Source organism: Microcebus murinus, chromosome 7, assembly GCF_040939455.1.
Source record: "Microcebus murinus isolate Inina chromosome 7, M.murinus_Inina_mat1.0, whole genome shotgun sequence".
NCBI lineage: Eukaryota > Metazoa > Chordata > Mammalia > Primates > Cheirogaleidae > Microcebus > Microcebus murinus.
Window position 1 is genome coordinate 21693158 of NC_134110.1, and position 21843 is coordinate 21715000.

A 21843-nucleotide genomic window follows, 5' to 3' on the forward strand; every position below is an offset into this window, starting at 1 on the left:
GCAGGGGAGGCAATGGATGAGGCAATGCCGCAAGTCCCGGACTGGGAAACATCTTTTCTCTTTTTTCCCACTCCCCCAAGGGCAGAGTCTGCCCTGTCATAGGGGAAGATAACCCACCGGCCTGAGGAAAAGGCAAAGGCACTTCTTAGAGCTACCGGACCAAGACGTGGATACTCTCATTCCTCTACCTCTCCAAGGACGGGGATTATCAAGTTGGCATGTGGCCTAAATCTCTGGGAAGATGGAGAAGCCCTGCCCGAGACCACTGAGGGTCCCAGACCAGAAACAGACCTGCCACGCCACTCAGCCCCTGCCTTGGTGACATCAGTCCCTTCTGCACAAAACCCCACACCGCCAAGGGTCTTCTTCAGCCCCGGCAGATCTTAGCCCAGACAGCAGATTCCCACTCCCTCCACAATTCCCGGGAATGGGGCTTCCCCTTTGGCTGGAGGCACCAGCTATCAGGCCACAGTAAAGAGGTAAAGATGGGTCTCAGCTTGATGGGCTGTCCTGATAAGCTGCTAGAACGGCCTTTCAGTTGCCAGCAAGGAGGTGAAATGAAGCGGAGGTGACAGTCTTGTGACACCTGTTTTGGGTGGAACAGTCTCTTTCTCCCCTCACACCGGGGGTGGAGTCAGACCCTTCAGAGCTAAGAATTTGGGACCAAGGCACAGGATGATATGGGTGGGAATGTCTGCCCATGTCACATCTGGAAAAGCAGCTTCCTCCACAACTCTGCCTTGCGAAGACGGGTTCTGCTGTCTATGCACAGAGCATCGGCAGCTGTGTGCTGTGGGGAAACAACCAAGTGCAATCTGGCAACATAGCCGCTAAAACCACCACTCTCGCCTTTCCTCCCCTTGAAACTCAGAGTCCAATGCAAGCTGCAGGAATGGGAAGGCCTGGGGTGGGGTAGGAGGAACAGACAGGTTTCTCTCCTTATTTCCCACTTCCAGAAGCCAGACCCATTCACCAGTCTGGAGTGTGGAGGAGGTCTGAGAGTGCTTCCAGAGCAACCCTGCATAGCATCTCTTAGCTACAAGAGTGGCGGTGGCCCACTCTCCCAGCACCAGCGTGGAAGGTGCCTGCAGGGCCAAAACCTGACTGGGTTTGGTGGGCTGTCTCCAAACCGCCGCTGAGCCCACTACTTCACCAACTAACAGAGGCGCAATGGTTTAGGTGCAGAGATCTGCACTCTCTAGCTAACCTTCACCAGCGAAAACCTCATCAATATCCAAGGGCAGAGCCTCCTTTAGGACAAACATCGCCCCCCCCCCTCGTCCAAGACCTGGTCCTGGAGCATTCTGAGGTGAGATGGCAGACTCCATATTCGATCCTCAGGTATAGGGAATCCTCCACGGGGTTTGGACCCTCCAGTACCTGAAACTGAATTGGTAGAGCACTCAGGAGAGTTCCAAGTGTTCCCTGCTCCAATCTCCACTCCACACAGCTCGTCAGGATACACCTTCCCTGCCTGCGTGGCTGTGGAGTTTGGTGAGGGGGCAGCATCTCCCTGGACAAGGCAGAACCAATGCCTCAGCTAGCTGGCCAGCCAGCCAATCCCCACAGTGGACGTGCTCCCTCGCTAATGTAGATTTCCGACTCCCCGGGTTTGCAGAAGATTATCCGATGCACCTCTTTCTTCACCGCCAATATTTTTCCCGTTTCCCGGTGATTCCCTGCAGACTTGCGAAGCTGACCCTGTGGAAGGGCAGTTCACTCCCGTGTGGTTGTCTGCTTTCTTCACTTCCCACTCTAAGAGCAGAGGGCCAGGAGGTCACCCCTTCCCCACCATTTTTCCCAGTCTGTCTATTTCTTAGTTTCAATCACTGGCTGTTAATATTTCTTACTGTTGCCAATGATAGTGGATTGAACCAAAGTAAGAAGATGTTGAAAAGTCAGCCAAATCAGAAAAATAACACAAGCATTCTTTCACTGGGAGACTTTACACAGCTTCTGAGGAGAAATGTATTTTGTGCAACAATAATGAAGACTGAATAAGAAAATACTCAGATATCTTGGTGCATTTGTATGCTAATGAAGGCAAGGATTCTTGAAGCACAATTGGCTATCATGGATGTGGACTATATAGAAATAAGATTACTCCCAGCCAGATAAAAACGAATCATGTGAGGTAATGATCCTATGAGTCTAATATGAACTTATATATTTGCTTTGGATAGGGACTATAAACCAATCGGATGGGAAAAAAAAATTTCACTTTGTATGTTTATGTCAGATACATCCTGATGTACTTTCATAGTCTTTTAAAGGATACAATCCAAGTTCACAGTTAACTCCTGATTTTTGTTTCCATCACACTGAGTAATATATCATCATTGACAACTGTACCACTGCAGTATCACTTCAAGTATTGCTCCAGACAGAACGGTCCTGGGAAGATTGTGGAGTTGCCATTATAGCCAGCTTCACTAGGGTCAAGTCCAATGACCACCTGTGCTGTGTCTGCTATAGGCTGAATGCAGGTGATAAAGTCTTAGGTGCAGTAGTGTGGTTTGAGGAAGTGGACTTGTCTGGATCAAGGATAAGCACAAGTACCAGAGGATGTTGAGGTGCAGCTGAGTGGCCATCTATTCCATCAGAAGAAGACAAATAACCATTTAAGAACTGGTCCAAAGTATGTCTTCCTCAATGATATCACAATGCCACTATCATGCACCTTCCGTTTTCAGACCACAGAGTACATTCATAAAATCTTTTTGGTTGAATACAAATTTAGAGTTCTGCATTGAAGAAGTAACTGCTGTGCCACTTACTTGGATAGCTTGCTAGAGAGGAAATTGCAGGGTAAGGAATTCAGGGAGGAAACAAGAGAATAAAGGAAATGACAAAGGTGACAAATGATCAACTGTGACGTTTATCACGGGGACTACGATGCTGGCATGTCTGAATGATACATACTTATAAAGAAAGCAATGTTGCACTTTACTTCTAATTAATTTGGCGCGTTGATGACCTCATTTATAATTTATCTGATGCCTTGTTACAGGTTCAAAATGAGAACAAGGTGTTGTACTTCAGGGAAGAGAGGTGAGCAACCACTTTGGTACTTTTCAAATTCTTTTGTGAATCTGTGGCTGGTGAAGTCAGAATGTCAAGGTCTACGTGCTCATTACTTCAGTGGCTTTAAGAGACTATTTTTTACAGGAGATATATTTCCCCATGGACGTTTTGACCCTGTTCAAGCAATCTTCTTTCTTGTTTCTTCCCTTTGTTTAAATCTCTTTTTGAAGTACCCACGTAATTTTGTGAGTCGCTTACCTATTTCTCCTTTCGCCATTTTCTATTAAGAGAAGATAATCTTGTCGTAAAATTTAAGTGTCCTAAATATTGATTTTTTTATCTTTTTCTGGCACATTCAGAACATAGATGTTTGGATTCATATTTGTATTGTAATCATATCATATATTACTTCACTACATCACTTATTCCTTAAAGTTTCAGTTGATTTAAAAGTTCATTTAAATTATTCCAGCAGATTTTTATCTAATTTTATTAGAACAATCCAGGGTCATTTTCTTGATGCTATCTGTGTATATGAGACTTCCATTATGCAGATACGAAACCAAACATCTACGGTACATTTACTTGTCTTCCTTGGTAATGCATTAGATTAGCCTGCACACAATAAGCCTGGCTGTGGAAAATACTTAATTTGTTGGAAGGGTTATTGTCTGGATCGATGATGAGCAAAATTATCTGAGGACGGTGAACGACACATTGCAGATGTCAATCTGAGTTCCAGACGAGTGGCCCTCTAGTAAGACAAGTGAGACTCTCCGTGCCTGGCTTATTTGGTAGCTTCTCAGTGACAGCATAATACCACTGGGAGCATGTGTGTTTTTTCTCTTTGTTCGTGACATATTTCCTTGACATGAGGAAATTTAAAAGATTGTATTAGGAAAGGCCAAGCAACTGTCATGTGTACTGAAAATCTCATCGGTGTGTTAACACCAATACTGAGGGAACACTATGCCTGTATTAAATAATGACAATAGAACCTGTCATTAAAACAGAAACTCTAGCACTTTGTTATTTTTACTGTTCAGTGTTTTCTAAGATTTTGTCTGTTTTTCTTTTCTTTTCTTCTTCTTCTTCTTTTTTTCCTGTCATGTTTTGGCGAGTTAGAAAGGCTGGAATGGGGTCCTCCTCTTTGGAGAATGGGGTGAGTAGCTAAACTAGTAACTCTTGAAGTTCATTTTGTTACGTGCTCTTTGCCAGGTCCTTAAGTCTCCGAGTTCATATTTTCAGGGGTTTATTTGATAATATTGTCATGATATGTCTTTTTCTCATTGAGACCCAAATTACCTACCTCCAAATTACCTACACGATTGAATCTTATCGTATCTATTTTTTCTTTTAACTCTTTTCTGCTTTTATGGAAAAAAGTCGAGTTTAAGAGAATTTTTGGCAATTGGTCTTGGCTCAAAAAGTTATTATAGTGAAAGCAAATCATGATAAAATATTATCAGATTTTCTTCAGCTGCTTTATTTGTGGGGTTTAGAATTGAGACTCATGGTTCATAAGGTCTTCGTGGTCATACAGTGGTATAGTTCTGCTTCTAATTTAATAGTTGAGCCTTGACTTGTGTAAGTTTTCTTCTCATTTGTGCTACATGGGAAATCGTATATGAAATTCTGTTTTAAAATGTAGTAGCAATCTTTTTAAATTTTGTTTCATGTAGTTATTTTCTTGCATGATTTTTTTTATTTATTAAAGATATTATGGGGGTACAAACATTTTGGTCACATGTAATGCGTTTGCCTCTCCCAAGCCAAGGCTACAAGTGTACCCCTCCCCCATGCAGTGTGTTCTGCTTCCATTAGTTGTGGGTTTACCCTTTAATGTCCCCGATCATCACCCAATGAGTATTACTACCAGGTGGACCTCTTAGCGTTGGTCAGTTACTAGTAATTTGATGGTGAGTATAGGTGTTGCCTGTTTTTCCATCCTTGTGATACTTCACTTCCAGGGATGGGCTCAATCTCTATCCTGGATAATATAAAAGGTGCGAATTCACCATTGTTTTGTAGTTGAGCAGTATTACATGGTATACATATGCCACATTTAATAATCCACACATGTGTTGATGGGCACTTGGGTTGTTTCCACATCTCTCTGCATGATGGTTTTGAAAGCACGTAAAATATGTGAGATAGAATCTAGCTGTTTCTGGATGGTTTCTGGAATTGTTGCTGGTATGGTTTTGAGTAATTTCTGGAATGCATGTAACATTTCCATATTGGTCTGTGTGTGGTTACTTGCTATATGGGGATCATGCAAATTAATTGAGTGATACAATTTTAGTCTGTGTACTTTTCTATGTGTATATTACACTTCAATAGAAAGTTTAATATGTCCCATTGAACTAGTCCAAATATTAGTTACTATACTTCTTAGGAATATTGCCAAGTAGGTTGTGTATTACTTGGTGTTTAACAATCGATGCCCTCATAATACGTCAAGTGTATTCTCTCCTTAATGCAGACATTTTAGCATATCATATCATGGAGAAGTTACCGATATATTTTTGAACACATTTACAGATTTTTATGCTTAAATTCTTCACTTTTTTTTTCTGTTATGAAAACAAGCTAAACAACTCCATGCCTTAAATGTTTCATACTTGTCCCCACGTGGTCATGTAGTCTGGCACTGGATTAATTCTTTATACTTTTTGGCAAGATCGCTGAAAGTGACATATCTCTTCTTTTGCAGAGAGGGAATTAATGCCGTGCTGCCCTAATGCCTTCCCGTTCCATGTGCTATATAACGGAACATAAAAGCAAATATAGTCATTAACATTTATTGCGATTATTTTCACACCACACACAAAGATGTTGCTCATAGATCTTAAGAGAATAGAGGCCCACAAGCATTGCACAGTAGAAAAATTTGAGGTAACATCGATGAAGTTAGATGGGGTATAAAGCCAAAATTCAGAACAATGGACTGCTTGCTTAAGGATTTCCTTGGAGGTTACATAGCATACAACTAGTAAATCCAAATATATTTTACCTTTTGAGACCCTGACACACTAAAACCAGAATGTGTTTTAGCTCTTAATACTGATTTCTGAATTTTCTCTTCTTTTGCTTAATATACAGAAAACTTCCAGGCTTAAGTTGGTACCAAGTGTTATCAGTTCTTTGTAGAGAAGTGGAACACATTAGAAGAGTAGAAAATTACTTAAGACAGAGGTATATTTGACATTTCTTCTCTGCTTTCTACAAGTGATGTATTTAATCATTTACCCTATTACAGAAATTAAATTTTCCATGCTAACCCAAGGATCCATCAATTCATCTGTCTTTACATCTATGATCTATCTATCATACCAGGCTCATTTTTCATGAGGAGATAGTGGTTTGACATATGACATTGTGATAGTTTTATATATTTGCAATCTCCTGAGGTTTTATAGGTCTTAAGGTCTCCATGTCTAAAACTGTATATGTACCGATGCCCTCAGTGGATGTGAAGGATACCACATTTTCTTTAGCCATTTATTGTTTTCAGAATAATGGTGTTAACTTCTTTGCCATGGCAAGATATCATATATTTATAATCATTATATATTAGTCGTTATGCACTCATGCTTCTGTTTCTGTAGAAATCATTTCTAGAATGGCTAATGCTGGCAACTTAGGTCCATGAATTTTTCTTTAATGAGGCGTAGTCAAATCAACACCCAAATCTTCAGGTTACCATCATTTCACTACTGTATTAGAACGATGGGGTAAAGATACTTACGCCTCCTAGATATGTAAATAGAAAGAGCACTAAAATAATGATATTTGGGATTTTTTTTAACTTTCAATGTTTTTATTAATGATTTTAAATTGGCAAAATGAGAAATTTGTAAAAATCCAGTAGGTAAAAATGAGTTGTCACTATGTCTTCACTATCATCAGATTTTGAATCAAAAGTGTAATGTTTTATATCTAAAACAAGAAGCAGTCCCATTAATCTAAGTATGCACCTAAACTGTAGACAGAGTTTTCTCCTTTAACACTAGCTTGTTTATGCCAGCAGCGAAGAAGCCTGGAGAGCGAGTGGTGATTAAATTGCAAAAGCAGTCTTCCACAGCTTGTTGGGAAATCAATACTTTTCCTTGCAAGAAGTGTTCCAACGCCAGGAAGAAGTGGTAGTCAGTTGTTGCAAGGTCTGGTGAATACGGTGGATGACAGAGAGTTTCCAAGTCCAGCTGCTATAGTTTGAACAGTACTGTTTGTGCAACATGTGGTCGAGGGTTGTCTTGTGCAACTAGTGCAACCTCTGTAGAAGCCAATATGGAGATACCGCAAAGCGATACAGGTAGATCTACCATTCAATGCAGCAATCCCATCCCCAAGCATCCTCCCAAAAGAACAAAAGACACTCCATAAAAAAGACATCTGCACTCGAACGTCCGTAGCAGCCCAACTCACAGCTGCAAAGACGAGGGCACAACGCAAGTGCCCATCAACACACGAGTGGATTAACAAAACGTGGCACATGTACACGATGGAGTACTATTCAACCATAAGAAATAATGGCGATGTAGCACCTCCTGTGTTCTCCTAGATAGAGCTGGAACCCATCCTACTCAGTGAAGTATCCCAAGAATGGAAAAATAAGCACCACATATACTCTCCAGAAAACTGGCACTAACTGATCAACACCTAAGTGGACATATAGGAATAATATTTATCGGGCACCGGGCAGGTGCGAAAGGGGAGGAGGAAATGTTTATATACATACGTAATGAGTGTGATGCACACCATCTGGGGGATGGTCACGCTTGGAGCTCTCACACCGGGGGGCGGGGGGAATGGGATGAAAGGCAACACACATAACCTAAACATTTGTACCCCCGTAATATCCTCAAATAATAAAAAACGAGGAATGGCCTGTCTCTATGGCCCCTCTTGGAGCTTAATGGCAAGCATGCTCATTATTTCATCCTATTGGTTGCAGTAGACAGCCACTGGACTGACCAAGTTTCAGGGAGTTGTAGCAGATAATACCAGCACTGGACCACCAAATATAAACTCTTAATTTTGGAGGGTGAATATTATATTTGGGACTGTGTTTTGGCGCTCCATCTTTACCCAACCATTGTGCCAAATGCTTGCAATTGTCAATAACAATCCGTTTTTCATCACAGGCAACAATAGAGTGCGGAAATGGTTCGCCTTCCTGTAGTGACAGTAAAGAGGCAAGCTTGGAGATGATTTCTCTTGTGATACTCTAACTCATGCAAACCCACCTATCCAACTTCTTTGCCTTGCCAAGTTGTTTCAAATGGTCCAATATTGTTGGAATAGTGACGTCAAACTTTGCTGCTAATTCACATGTAGGTTGAGATGGATTCACTTCTGCTACAGCTTTCAGCTGTTCTTATCCATGTTGATATCAGGTCATTTATGTGGCTCATTTTCAAGACTAAAATGACCACAACGGAACTTCTTAAACCATGGACGTACTGCGTGTTCATTGGCCACATCCTTCCCAAACATTTCATTGATATTTCAAGCTGTCTGCACTGCATTTGTTCCACAACAGAACACATACCTAAAAATAACATGAATTTTTGACTTATCCATGCTTTCAGAAAAAATTGCTCTAAAAATGTGAAAGGTAATCACAAGCCAAAATGTGCAACTGAAAGAATGAGGATGTACCTTCACAATAAAAAGAAGTGCCAAACGGAATGTCAGAGATATCAACTGTCACTCTTAGTACTTAAGGACAAGAGACATTTCATACTTAATAATTTTGGAATTACGCCACACTGAAGATCAGAAAGTGAGCGGCAAATAACGATAAAACTCTACGTTAACACAAAGACCATTTTTCCCATTTAGATGAATTGGATTGGCTCTATATAAAGTTTATGTACATAATTCATATTTACCTTAAAACATACACCTTAAAACCTTAAAACGTACACAGAATCTTTTATTATTTTCTAATATTTATTTATTCTTTGTTCTTTCTTTTCTTCTTTGGTTAGGTTTTATATCTTTGCCTCTCCCAAGCAAGGGTTAGAGGTATGCCCTTTGCCTCCACAATGCTCACCACATCCCTCAGATGTGGGTCTATCCCCGTAACCCCCGAATCCCTGACGACCACCACCACCATTTGAGCACCTTAATAATGTTGATCAGTCAGTAGCAATTTGATGGCGAACGCATGCGGAGCCCATTGTTCTGATCTTGTGTCACCTCACATTGGGTAATGGGCTTAATCTAGGATATATAAGCGGTGCTAGCTCACTGCCGTTCGTTAGAGGAATTGAGTAATATTCCATTGTGAACATATACCAAGTTTAAATAATCCACTCATGAACCGACAGGCACTTGGGCTGTCTCCACGTCCCTGCAACAGTGCATTGCACTGCCACAAACACTCGCGTGCAAATATCTTTATAATAGAATGTCTTATGTTCTTTTGGGTAGATGCCCAACAATCCTACTGCTGGGTCGAATGGTATTTCCATTTGTGCCACTTTGAGGTATCTCCAAATTCCTTTCCACAAAGGCCGCGCTAATTTTCAGTCCCACCAGCAATGTAAGAGTGTTCCCGTCTCTCCACATCCTCGCCAGCATTTGTTGTTTTGGGATTTCTTGATACAGGCCAATCACCCTGTGGTTAGGTGATATCTCATGGTGTTTTTGATTTGCATGTCTCTAATGATTAGAGACGTGGAGCATTTTTTTAAATATGTTTGCAGGCCATTATTCTGTCTTCTTTTGAAAAGTTTCTGTTCATCTCCATTGCCCATTTCTTGACGGGATTGTTTGATTATTTTCTTGTTAATTCTTTTGCGTTCTAGATGGATTCTAGATTTATCAGACCTTTACTGGAATTGTAGACAGCAAATATTTTCTCCCATTCTGTAGGTTGTCTATTTGCTCCAGTGATAGTTTCCTTGTCTGTGCAGCTTTCTATTTTGATCAGGTCCCATTTGTTTATTTTTGTTGCTGCGGTGATTGCTTTGGGGGTGTTCCTCGAGAATTCTTTGCCTAGGCCAATGTCTGAAAGGGTTTTCCCAACATCTTCTTCTAGGATTCTTAAGGTTTCGTGCCTTAGGTTTAAGTCTGTTATCCGTCTTGAGTGGAGTTTTGTGAGAGGTGAGAGCTAGGGATCCTGATTCATTCCTCTGCATTTTCCCCAATGTATAATGTTTTCTGCTTTAGCAAAGATTAGGTTACCATATGCAGATGGTTTCATCTCTAGAATCTCAGTCCCATTCCAAATATCGATGCTTCTGTTCTTGTGCCAGTGCCAGGATGCTTTCAGTATTATTGCTTTATAGTACAGCTCGAAGTCAGGAATTCTGATGCCTCCCAGTTTGTTCTTTGTACTTAAGATTGCTTTGGCTATACGAGGTTTTTTCTGGTTCCATACAAAGTGAAGAATTCTTTTTCCTGGATCTGTAACTAATGATGGTGGTACTTTGATGGGGATTGCATTTATTCTGTAGATCTCTTTAGGTAATATTGACCTTTTAACAATATTGGTTCTACCAATCCATGAACAAGGTAGATTTTTCCACTTGTTTACATCTTCTACAAATTCTTTTCTTAGCGTTTCATAGTCCTCCTTGTATAAGTCTTTCATCAAACATATTCCTAGATATTTAATTTTCTTTGAGGCTATAGTAAAAGGTATTGCATTTTTGATTTGAGTTTCAACTTGACAGTTCCTGGCATATATGAATGCCTCTAATTTCTGTATATAGAATTTGTAACCTGAGACTTTACCAAATTCATTTGTCAAACCTAGGAGTCTCTTGGACGAATCCATGGGGTGTTCTGGGTATAATATCGTATCATCGGCAAAGAGCAAGAGTTTGATCTCATCTGCCCCCACTTGGATGCCCTTAATATCCCTGTCTTGCCTGATTGCTATAGCGAGGACTTCAAGCATTATGTTGAATAGAAGAGGCGATAGTGGGCATCCTTGTCTAGTTCCAGTTCGAAGTGGGAATGGTTTCATTTTTTCCCCACTCAGAATGATATTGGCCGTGGGTTTGTCATAAACGCATTTGATAATTTTAAGGTGTGAGCCACCTACGCCTATTTTGTTAAGAGTCTTTATCGTAAAAGTGTGTTGGGCTTTCTCAAATATGTTTTCTGCATCTATTGAGGGAATCATACGATCGTCGTTCTTGTTTTTATCTATGAGGCGAATTGCATTTATAGACTTACATATCTTGAACCAGCATTGCCTCCCTGGAATAAAGCCCACCTGGTCATGGTAAATTATTTTTTTGATGTGCTGGTGACTTGTGTTTGCTAAAATTTTGTTCAGGATTTTTGCATCTATATTCATGAGGGATATTGCTCTGTAATATTCTCTTTTTATTGCGTCCTCTCCTAGTTTTGGTATCAAGGAGATATAGGATTCGTAGAATGAGTTAGGAAGGATACCATCATTCCCAAAGTTGTGAAATAATTTCTGTAGTATAGTTATGAGTTCGCCTTCGTATGTTTGGTAAAACTCTGATGTGTAGCCATCTAGTCCGGGCCTTGTCTGTTTGGGAAGGTTAATAATTACTGCTCCAATTTGTGAGCTTGACATCGGTCTCTTCTGAAATTCTGTTACCTCCTGGGTGAACTTAGGGAAGTTGTAAGAATGCAGGAATTTGTCCATTTCCTCCTCCTCATTATGTAGTTTTGGGGCATATAAGATTTCATAGTAGTCAAACGTTTTGTATTTCTGTGGTAACTGTTGTGCCTGCTCCTTTTTCATTTCTTATTGAGTTTACCAGAGTCCCTGCTCATTGAGTTCTTGTCAATCTAGCAGGAGGGCTATCAGTTTTGTCTATCTTTTCAAAAAGCCAGCTTCTGGTTTTGTTGATCTTCTGCATAATTCTCTTAGTTTCAATTTCATTTAGTTCTGCTTTGACCTTAGTTATTTTTTTTCTTCTACTAGGATTGGACTAGGTTTGCTCTTCTGTTTTCCCATTCCTCGAGCCTATTAATTTGGTTCTCAGTACATAGGCTTTTTTTTTTTTTATGTGAGCATTTATTGCCATTAGTGTTCCACTCAGAGATACTTTTGCTGTATCCCACAGGTTTTGGCAACATGTGTCTCTGTCGTCATTTTGTTTGGAGAAACTCTGATTTGCACGTGAATTTCCTCCTTGGAATAATAATTCTTCAATAACAGATTGCTTAGTTTCCAAGACTTTGTGAAGCGTCGAGTGTTTCCATAGCAATTGAACTCTAATTTTATACCACTATGGTCAGAGAAGACACATGGTATAATTTCTATTTTCTTGAATTTTTTGAGGTCTGATCTGTGGCCTCGTATGTGATCAATTTTGGAAAAGGAACTTGGGCTGCTGAAAAGAATGTAAACTCAACGTTATTTGGGTGGAATGTTCTGCAGAGATCTGTCAGAACGTTTTGTTCAAGAGCTCTGTTTAAGCCCACTGTTTCTTTGCTTATTTTCTGTTTGGAGGACCTATCCAGTTCATGCAGTGGAGCGTTGAAGTCCCCTGCTAATAGGGCAGTATTTATAAACATGCTATTTAGATCAGACAAGGCTTGTTTTGTGTAATTGGGTGCTCCTGCATTGGGTGCACAAAAATTAAGGATGGTTAAGTCTTCTTGTTGGATCTTCCCTTTCGCATTATAAAGTGGCCGTCTTTATCCTTTTTTACTCTTGCTGTTTTAAAGCTTATGTTATCCGCAAATAGTATAGCTACCCCTGCTTTCTTTTGACTTCCGTTTGCCTGGAGGATAGTTTTCCATCCCTTGACCTTCGGCCAGAAGGCATCTTTGTGGGTTAGATGTGTTTCCTGTAGACCGCAGATACTAGGCTTGTGGGACTTTTATTCATTCTGGCAGTTTATGCCTCTTCAGAGGACAGTTGAAGCCATTTACTTTTATTGACAGGATTAAAATTGGAGGAAGATTTCCATTCATATTGTTGGGTGAAGTCTTGTCGCTTTGTCTTACTCCTTGAGCCATCGTGCGGTTCAAGTTCTAGCCTTTACCTCTTTGAAGATTTTACTTTGAGGAGTGTCGATTGCCCAGTTCGGGGTATGCGGCAAGTCTGAGAACCTCCTGTAGGGCTGGTCTGGTCTTTGCAAATTCCTTCAGTGATTGCTTGTCTAAGAAGGTCTGTATTTCTCCCTCATAGATGAAACTTAATTTTGCTGGATAAAGAGTTTAAGTTGGGCTTTATTCTGTTTTAGAAGATTAAGGATAGGCACCCAATCCGTCCTTGCATGTAAGGTTTCAGATGAGAAGTCTGCTGTTAGTCTGATAGGCTTTCCTTTATCAATTACTTGTTGTTTTCCTCTTGCTGCATGGAGGATTGCTTCTTTCACGTTTACTGTGGTCAGCCTAATGACCACGTGACGAGGTTATTGCCTTTTCACGTTGAGTCTCCCAGGAGTTCTGCGTGCTTCTTGTATTTGCATATCAAGATTTCTGGCCAGGCCTGGCATATTTTCCTCCAGTATTCCGTGAAATAAGGTTTCCAGCCCTAGTGAATATTCCTCTTCCCCTTCCGGAATCCTGACCAATCTGAGATGCGGCTTTTTACATAATCCCACACTTCTTGTAAGCGCTGGTCCCATCTTCTGTTTCTGTGTTCCCTTTCTTCCTCTGATTTGTACAGTGCATCGGCATAATCTTCCAGCTCTGAGAGTCTTTCCGCTGCATGATCCATCCTGTTCTTCAGGCTTTCCACTGTATTCTGGAGTTCCTTGAATGTTTCGTCCACTGCCAGGATTTCTGATTGTTTTTTCTGCATTATTTCCATTTCGTTGGAGAACTTTTTATTCATTTCCTGAATTGTTCTTGTGGTTTCTCTATGTTGGGGGGTTCTATTTTCTCTTCAATTACGTTGAGTTTTCCTACAAACTGTATTCGGAATTCTTCCTCCAACCCTTTCATCACATCATGTACGTTGGTGTCAGTTGATGGAGATCGAGTGTTTTCTTTTAGAGGTGATTTTCTCTCTGATCCTTCATGTTTCTTGTGATCTTTTGCTGGTCCTTTCTCATCTGGGTGCTTTTTAGAGGACCGGAGGTGCTGGGACTAGATTAGGAACTAAATTCTGTGATGTCAAAGGAATGATCCCTGGCAGAGCTGTGGATATGTGCTCTGGTCCTGTGTCCTCTTAGAGGAGTTCGAGCCTATTCAGTTATCTCTGACCTAAGGTCTTCACTTTCTGTCTAAAGCGCTTAGTGTGTTTGGGCCCCTTGCTTAGACACAAAGGGGTTAGCTCACTCTTGTGAGAGCGAGTCTGCTATCAACCACAGAGTTGAAGTGGGAGGCACTATGCTAGGCTCTGAGTTCACTCTTTCTTGTGTTACCTGTGGTTTGCGAGAAGGAGTCAATTATCAAGGTATTCCAAGTCCTCCGTATGGCGCTCTAAGCTTCCTAATAGGATGTACAGGTATCCCAGTCTTTAGGAGATGTCCTGCCACTCCCAAGGGTTCCTAGAGTCCTGTTCGCACTTTAGGAGGGGTGAGAGGAGCATCAGGTATCAGTGAGCCTAAGAGAGATACTTCAGAGGTTGCTGGATGTGTATCTACGGGGGAGCTGTTGATATGTCATTCAGAGATCTTTCGTCACACTTTTGCAGGAGCATCTGCTGGGGGGAGTCAATTGCTGCAAATGCTAAAGAAGATGGTCAAGATTTTCCTTCCTGAACCACAGGCCTGTACGTTGGCAGCAGTCTTGGTGCCAAAGGTAAGCCCTTGTGTTTCAAACTCATCAGATGTTCAAAAGGAGCCAGCTGTATGTAGACATGACTCTGCCCTCTTTTTCTTAATTCCAATCACCCACATATTCAAGCTAGTCATACAGGGAAAGTGACTTTTCTCCTTTCTCCTGACCTTGAAGGGCTGAGTCTGATTTGGTGGGCTGGCAGGGGAGGCAATGGATGAGGCAATGCCGCAAGTCCCGGACTGGGAAACATCTTTTCTCTTTTTTCCCACTCCCCCAAGGGCAGAGTCTGCCCTGTCATAGGGGAAGATAACCCACCGGCCTGAGGAAAAGGCAAAGGCACTTCTTAGAGCTACCGGACCAAGACGTGGATACTCTCATTCCCCTACCTCTCCAAGGACGGGGATTATCAAGTTGGCATGTGGCCTAAATCTCTGGGAAGATGGAGAAGCCCTGCCCGAGACCACTGAGGGTCCCAGACCAGAAACAGACCTGCCACGCCACTCAGCCCCTGCCTTGGTGACATCAGTCCCTTCTGCACAAAACCCCACACCGCCAAGGGTCTTCTTCAGCCCCGGCAGATCTTAGCCCAGACAGCAGATTCCCACTCCCTCCACAATTCCCGGGAATGGGGCTTCCCCTTTGGCTGGAGGCACCAGCTATCAGGCCACAGTAAAGAGGTAAAGATGGGTCTCAGCTTGATGGGCTGTCCTGATAAGCTGCTAGAACGGCCTTTCAGTTGCCAGCAAGAAGGTGAAATGAAGCGGAGGTGACAGTCTTGTGACACCTGTTTTGGGTGGAACAGTCTCTTTCTCCCCTCACACCGGGGGTGGAGTCAGACCCTTCAGAGCTAAGAATTTGGGACCAAGGCACAGGATGATATGGGTGGGAATGTCTGCCCATGTCACATCTGGAAAAGCAGCTTCCTCCACAACTCTGCCTTGCGAAGACGGGTTCTGCTGTCTATGCACAGAGCATCGGCAGCTGTGTGCTGTGGGGAAACAACCAAGTGCAATCTGGCAACATAGCCGCTAAAACCACCACTCTCGCCTTTCCTCCCCTTGAAACTCAGAGTCCAATGCAAGCTGCAGGAATGGGAAGGCCTGGGGTGGGGTAGGAGGAACAGACAGGTTTCTCTCCTTATTTCCCACTTCCAGAAGCCAGACCCATTCACCAGTCTGGAGTGTGGAGGAGGTCTGAGAGTGCTTCCAGAGCAACCCTGCATAGCATCGCTTAGCTACAGAGTGGCGGTGGCCCACTCTCCCAGCACCAGCGTGGAAGGTGCCTGCAGGGCCAAAACCTGGCTGGGTTTGGTGGGCTGTCTCCAAACCGCCGCTGAGCCCACTACTTCGCCAACTAACAGAGGCGCAATGGTTTAGGTGCAGAGATCTGCACTCTCTAGCTAACCTTCACCAGCGAAAACCTCATCAATATCCAAGGGCAGAGCCTCCTTTAGGACAAACATCGCCCCCCCCCCCTCGTCCCAGACCTGGTCCTGGAGCATTCTGAGGTGAGATGGCAGACTCCATATTCGATCCTCAGGTATAGGGAATCCTCCACGGGGTTTGGACCCTCCAGTACCTGAAACTGAATTGGTAGAGCACTCAGGAGAGTTCCAAGTGTTCCCTGCTCCAATCTCCACTCCACACAGCTCGTCAGGATACACCTTCCCACCAACTTCAGGCACTTCCCTGCCTGCGTGGCTGTGGAGTTTGGTGAGGGGGCAGCATCTCCCTGGACAAGGCAGAACCAATGCCTCAGCTAGCTGGCCAGCCAGCCAATCCCCACAGTGGACGTGCTCCCTCGCTAATGTAGATTTCCGACTCCCCGGGTTTGCAGAAGATTATCCGATGCACCTCTTTCTTCACCGCCAATATTTTTCCCGTTTCCCGGTGATTCCCTGCAGACTTGCGAAGCTGACCCTGTGGAAGGGCAGTTCACTCCCGTGTGGTTGTCTGCTTTCTTCACTTCCCACTCTAAGAGCAGAGGGCCAGGAGGTCACCCCTTCCCCACCATTTTTCCCAGTCTGTCTATTTCTTAGTTTCAATCACTGGCTGTTAATATTTCTTACTGTTGCCAATGATAGTGGATTGAACCAAAGTAAGAAGATGTTGAAAAGTCAGCCAAATCAGAAAAATAACACAAGCATTCTTTCACTGGGAGACTTGACACAGCTTCTGAGGAGAAATGTATTTTGTGCAACAATAATGAAGACTGAATAAGAAAATACTCAGATATCTTGGTGCATTTGTATGCTAATGAAGGCAAGGATTCTTGAAGCACAATTGGCTATCATGGATGTGGACTATATAGAAATAAGATTACTCCCAGCCAGATAAAAACGAATCATGTGAGGTAATGATCCTATGAGTCTAATATGAACTTATATATTTGCTTTGGATAGGGACTATAAACCAATCGGATGGGAAAAAAAAATTTCACTTTGTATGTTTATGTCAGATACATCCTGACGTACTTTCATAGTCTTTTAAAGGATACAATCCAAGTTCACAGTTAACTCCTGATTTTTGTTTCCATCACACTGAGTAATATATCATCATTGACAACTGTACCACTGCAGTATCACTTCAAGTATTGCTCCAGACAGAGGGTCCTGGGAAGCTTCTGTAGTTGCTATCTTAGCCAGTTTCACTAAAGTGAAGTCAAATGTCCACGCATGCTATAACTTGCTATAAGCTGAATGCAGGTGATAAAATTTAAGGGGGCATTATTGTAGTGTGAGGAATGTTTTTTTATTGGAAGTGGACTTGTCTGCATCAAGGATAAGCTCAAGTACCTCAGGTGCAGCTTTGTGGCCATCTATTCTATTAAAACAGGACATAATTGGTCCAAAGGATGGCCTCCCCAATTATCTCTCATTGCCACTATCATGTACCTTCCATTTTCACACCACAGGGTATTTTCAGAAAATCTTTTTGTTTAAATACAAATTTAGAGTTCTACATTGAAGAAATAACTGCTGTGTCCCTTAATCAGATAGCTTGGTAGAGGGTAAATTGCAGAGTAAAGGATTCTTGGAGGAAAACATGAATAAATGAAATGTCAAAGGTTACCAATGACCAACTCTGATGTTTATCACAGGGACTAGGATTCTGGGATGCCTGAATGATAAATAATTACAAGGAAACCAATGTTGCACTTTATTTCTTATTAATTTGGTGCATTTATGACTTCATTTATTATTTATCTCATGTCTTGTTACAGGTTAAAAATGAGAACAAGGTTTTGTAATTCACGGAAGAGAGGTGAGCAACTGCTTTGGTACTTTTCAAATTCGTTTGTGAATCTGTGGATGGTGAAGTCAGAATGTCAAGTTCTATGTATTCATTACTTCAGTGGCTTTAAGAGATTATTTTTACTGTAGATAAATTTCCCCATGGGTGATTCTACCCTGTTCAAGAAATTGTCTGTTTTGTTTCTTTCCTTTGTTTATATCTCTTTTTGAAGTAACCTACATAATTTTGTGAATGGCTTACATATTTCTTGTTTCACAATGTTGTGTTGAGGGAAAACAATGTTTTGGTAAAATTCAAGTGTCCTAAATATTGATTTTTTTATCTTTTTCTGGCACATTCAGAACATAGATGTTTCGATTCATATTTGTATTGTAATCATACCACATATTACTTCACTACATCACTTATTCCTTGAAGTTTTAGTTGATTTAAAAGTTTATTTAAATTATTCCAGTGGATTTTTATCTAATTTTATTAGAACAATCCAGGGTCATTTTTTTCATGCTAAGCATATGAGAATTCCATTGTACAGATACGATACCAAACGTCTACTGTACATTTACTTTTCTTCATTTGTAATGCATTAGATTAGCCTGCACACAATAAGCCTGGCTATGGAAAATACTTAATTTGTTGGAAGGGTTATTGTCTGGATCGATGATGAGCAAAATTATCTGAGGACGGTGAACGACACATTGCAGATGTCAATCTGAGTTCCAGACGAGTGGCCCTCTAGTAAGACAAGTAAGACCCTCCGTGCCTGGCTTATTTGGTAACCCCTCAGTGACAGCATAATACCACTGGGAGCATGTGTGTTTTTTCTCTTTGTTCTTGACATATTTCCTTGACATGAGGAAATTAAAGTGATTGGACTAAGCAATCTTTACAAGCAACTGTGATGTGTACTGAAAATCTCATTGGTGTGTTAACACCAACACTGAGGGGACACTACGCCTGTATTAAATAATGACAATAGAACTTGTCATTAAAAATGCAATTTTAGTGCTTTGTTATTTTTATTGTTGAGTAATTTCTAAGGTTTTGTGTTGCTTTTTTTTTCCTATCATGTTTTGTGGAGATAGAAAGGCTGAAATTCTGGTCATCCACTTCAGAGCATGGGGTGAGTAGCTGAACTAGTAACTCTTGAAATTCATGTTTTACATGCTATTTGCCATATCCTGAGTTTATATTTTCATAGGCTTATTTAATAATATTTTCATGATATCTTTTTCTCATTGGGACCCTCATCCAAATTTCCTACTTTATTGAATCTTATCATATCTATTTTTTCTGTTAACTCTTTTATGCTTTTATAGAAAAATGTAGAATTTAAGAGAATTTTTGGCAGTTTCCTCTTGGATCAAAAAATTACTTTAGTGAAATCAAATAATGACAAAATATTATCTGATTGTCTTCATCAGTTTGATTAGTGGGGTTTTAGAATTGAGACTCCATGGTTCATAAGGTCTTTGTGGTCATACTACATTATAATTCTGCTTCTCATTTAAGAGCTGAGCATTGACTTGTGTAAGTTTTCTTCTCATTTTTGCAACACGAGTAATTATATATGAAATTTTGCTTTAAATTTTAATAGCAATCTTTTAAAATTTAGTTTCATCTCTTTATGGCATTTGTGAGATAGAATCTAGTCATTTCCATAATGTTTTCTGGAATTTTTTTGGAATTGTTTCTGGTATGGTTTCTGGAATGCATGTATTGTTTACATATTTGTCCGTGTGTTGATTACTTGCTATATTGGGATCATGCAAATTCATTGAGCTATACAATTTCAGTCTGTGTACTTTTCTATATGTGTATTATACTTTAATATAATGTTAAAAATATCGCATCAAACTATTCCAAGTATTGGTTAATATATTTCTTAAGAATTTTTCAAGTAGGGAGGAAAACAATGGCGGAGTAGGGATGTCCTCCTGGCTCTCTGCTCCCAGAGCGAAAAGTAAAAAAAGCAGATAGCCACACGTGAGCGATCTGCACTTCCACGGGACCAGCTTCGCAAGCCTTCAGACATCCACCAGGAAACACAGGGATAAGACCATTTACAGCCTAAAGGAAAGGTGAATCGATTATTCTTCTGCAAAAATCGGGGATTCGGAGGCACACAACAGGGAGGGAGTGAGGCGTGGTTTAAACCACTGCCAACTGGCAGTGGCACCAGCCCTACCCTGGTGCTGAGAAACACCCCCTCCTACACCGAGCTCCACTTCCACGTAGGCCAGGAGGTGCCTGAAGTTGGTGAGAAGTGGCAGCTCAGGACAAGGCCGTGTGGAGAGGAGACTAGAGCAGGGAACACTCTGAGTTCCCTAGAGCACACAGCAGTGGCAGTATAAGGAGGGGGAGGGTCCGAGCCCAGCAACCACTCTCCACACAGCAGAAACCAGAGCTCACTCGGGCATCTCCCTGCAGAACACTCCCAGAACACTCCCCAAGGGGAGTTTACACAGAAGGATGCTTTCAATTTGGATACAGAGGAGGTTTGGGATAGCACTGAGAGGTCAGAGTGCGCAAAGTTAGACTCCTTGACCCATTAGGACCCCCCTCCTGCACCACTCCCCCCTCCGTATTCCAGCGCTGACTTGGCATTCCAGCACTGACTTGGGCTCGGGGTTTGGAGGGGAGGCGGAGAGAGAGTGCTGGTACACACCCCTGCTCCACCAATTTGATATTGGACCGTCACTTGCTGCACAAGTGGCACTGACTCTGTGCTCAGAGAGTGGACTCTGCCTGGATGGGGCAGTACTACAGGGAAATTGCCCTTGGAGGATTTAAGGCAGAGAAACATTCCCTTCCACACTCTCCTGCGACCCAGAGCCCCTCCCTGGGCTCCAAAGTCTCTGTCCCAGCCTTGGGGGCGGAGCTGAGATAGGAACTGTTCCCATTCCTGCTGCTTATCTGCACCTTTGTAATTAAGGAGACAGAAGAGAGGGATTGGTGGGTCCCATTGCCTGCCTGCCCGCTTCTGGTCAGTCTCTCCCTGCACAGGTCTCCCGCGCTATGTGTCCAGAGTGCGGAACCCGCCTGGGCAGAGCCGAGCCTCGTAAGAGGCTGAATTTAGTGGTTATAAGGCAGAGATATTTTACGACCCCCACATCCGGGGATTTGGGGCTAGGCCTCTGGCCCCAAAGTTTGTATCCCCACCTTGGGGGTGGAGTCGAGATAGAAACTCTTCCCGTTCCTGCCGCTTATCTCCACCTGTGGAATTAAAGAGACAGAAGACGAGGATCAGTGGGTCTGGCTACCGGCCTGCCCAGCTTCAGGACAGTCTCTCCCTGCACAGGTCTCTGCGCTGTGTGTTCCCGCTCTGGAGCCTGCTGGGGCAGGGCTGAGCCTCATAGGAAGCTACCCTTGGTGGTTAAAAGGCAGAGAGACTTTATGTCCACCATGCTCAGGTGTCTTGTGGCTGAGCCTTTGACTCCAAAGACTCTGTCCCCACCCTGGGGGCGGAGCTGACATAAGAACTACTCCCATACCTACCGCTTATCTCCACCTGTGTAATTAAAGAGACAGAAGACGGGGATAGGTGGGTGGGGATAGGTGGGTCTGGCTATCGGCCTGCTGGCTTCAAGACAGTCTCTCCCTACACAGGTCTCCTGAACTCGGTGTCCAGGCCCTGGAGTTTGCCTGGGCAGGGCCTAGCCTTGTAGTAGGCTGCCTTTGATGGATATAAGGCAGAGAGATTTTACGACCCACACACTCTGGTGACTTGGGGCTGGACCTTTGACTCCAAAGTTTCTAGCCCCGCCTTGGGGGAGGAGCTGAGATAGGAACTGTTCCCGTTCCTGCCATCTATCTCCACCTGTGTAATTAAGGAGGCAGAAGACAGGAGGCCACCGGAGCAGCCCAGAGACCAGCGGGAAGGGTAGGT

The 21843-nt window shown here is 42.5% G+C and overlaps 1 protein-coding gene, 2 non-coding genes and 1 pseudogene across 6 annotated transcripts in view; 3 read left to right on the forward strand and 1 right to left on the reverse strand.

The window, feature by feature from the left end:
* The window catches only part of LOC105868796 (uncharacterized), a 253234-nt gene that overhangs the window by 202670 nt on the left and 28721 nt on the right, over positions 1-21843 (forward strand). For all 4 annotated transcript variants that reach the window (XM_076004835.1, XM_076004839.1, XM_076004837.1 and 1 more), the window contains exons 16-18: positions 81-14724; positions 17926-17966; positions 19040-19077. The gene's annotated coding sequence lies outside the window, so the exon portion shown is untranslated. The remainder of the gene's footprint in view (positions 1-80; positions 14725-17925; positions 17967-19039; positions 19078-21843) is intronic.
* LOC142872274 (small nucleolar RNA SNORD109A) lies at positions 3698-3764 on the forward strand. Its single transcript, XR_012920483.1, has one exon. It is a non-coding gene; the product is annotated as a small nucleolar RNA SNORD109A (small nucleolar RNA).
* LOC105868772 (small ubiquitin-related modifier 1-like) overlaps positions 16458-21843 on the reverse strand; it is a 75009-nt pseudogene continuing 69623 nt past the window's right edge.
* On the forward strand, positions 18609-18675 carry LOC142872275 (small nucleolar RNA SNORD109A). Its single transcript, XR_012920484.1, has one exon. It is a non-coding gene; the product is annotated as a small nucleolar RNA SNORD109A (small nucleolar RNA).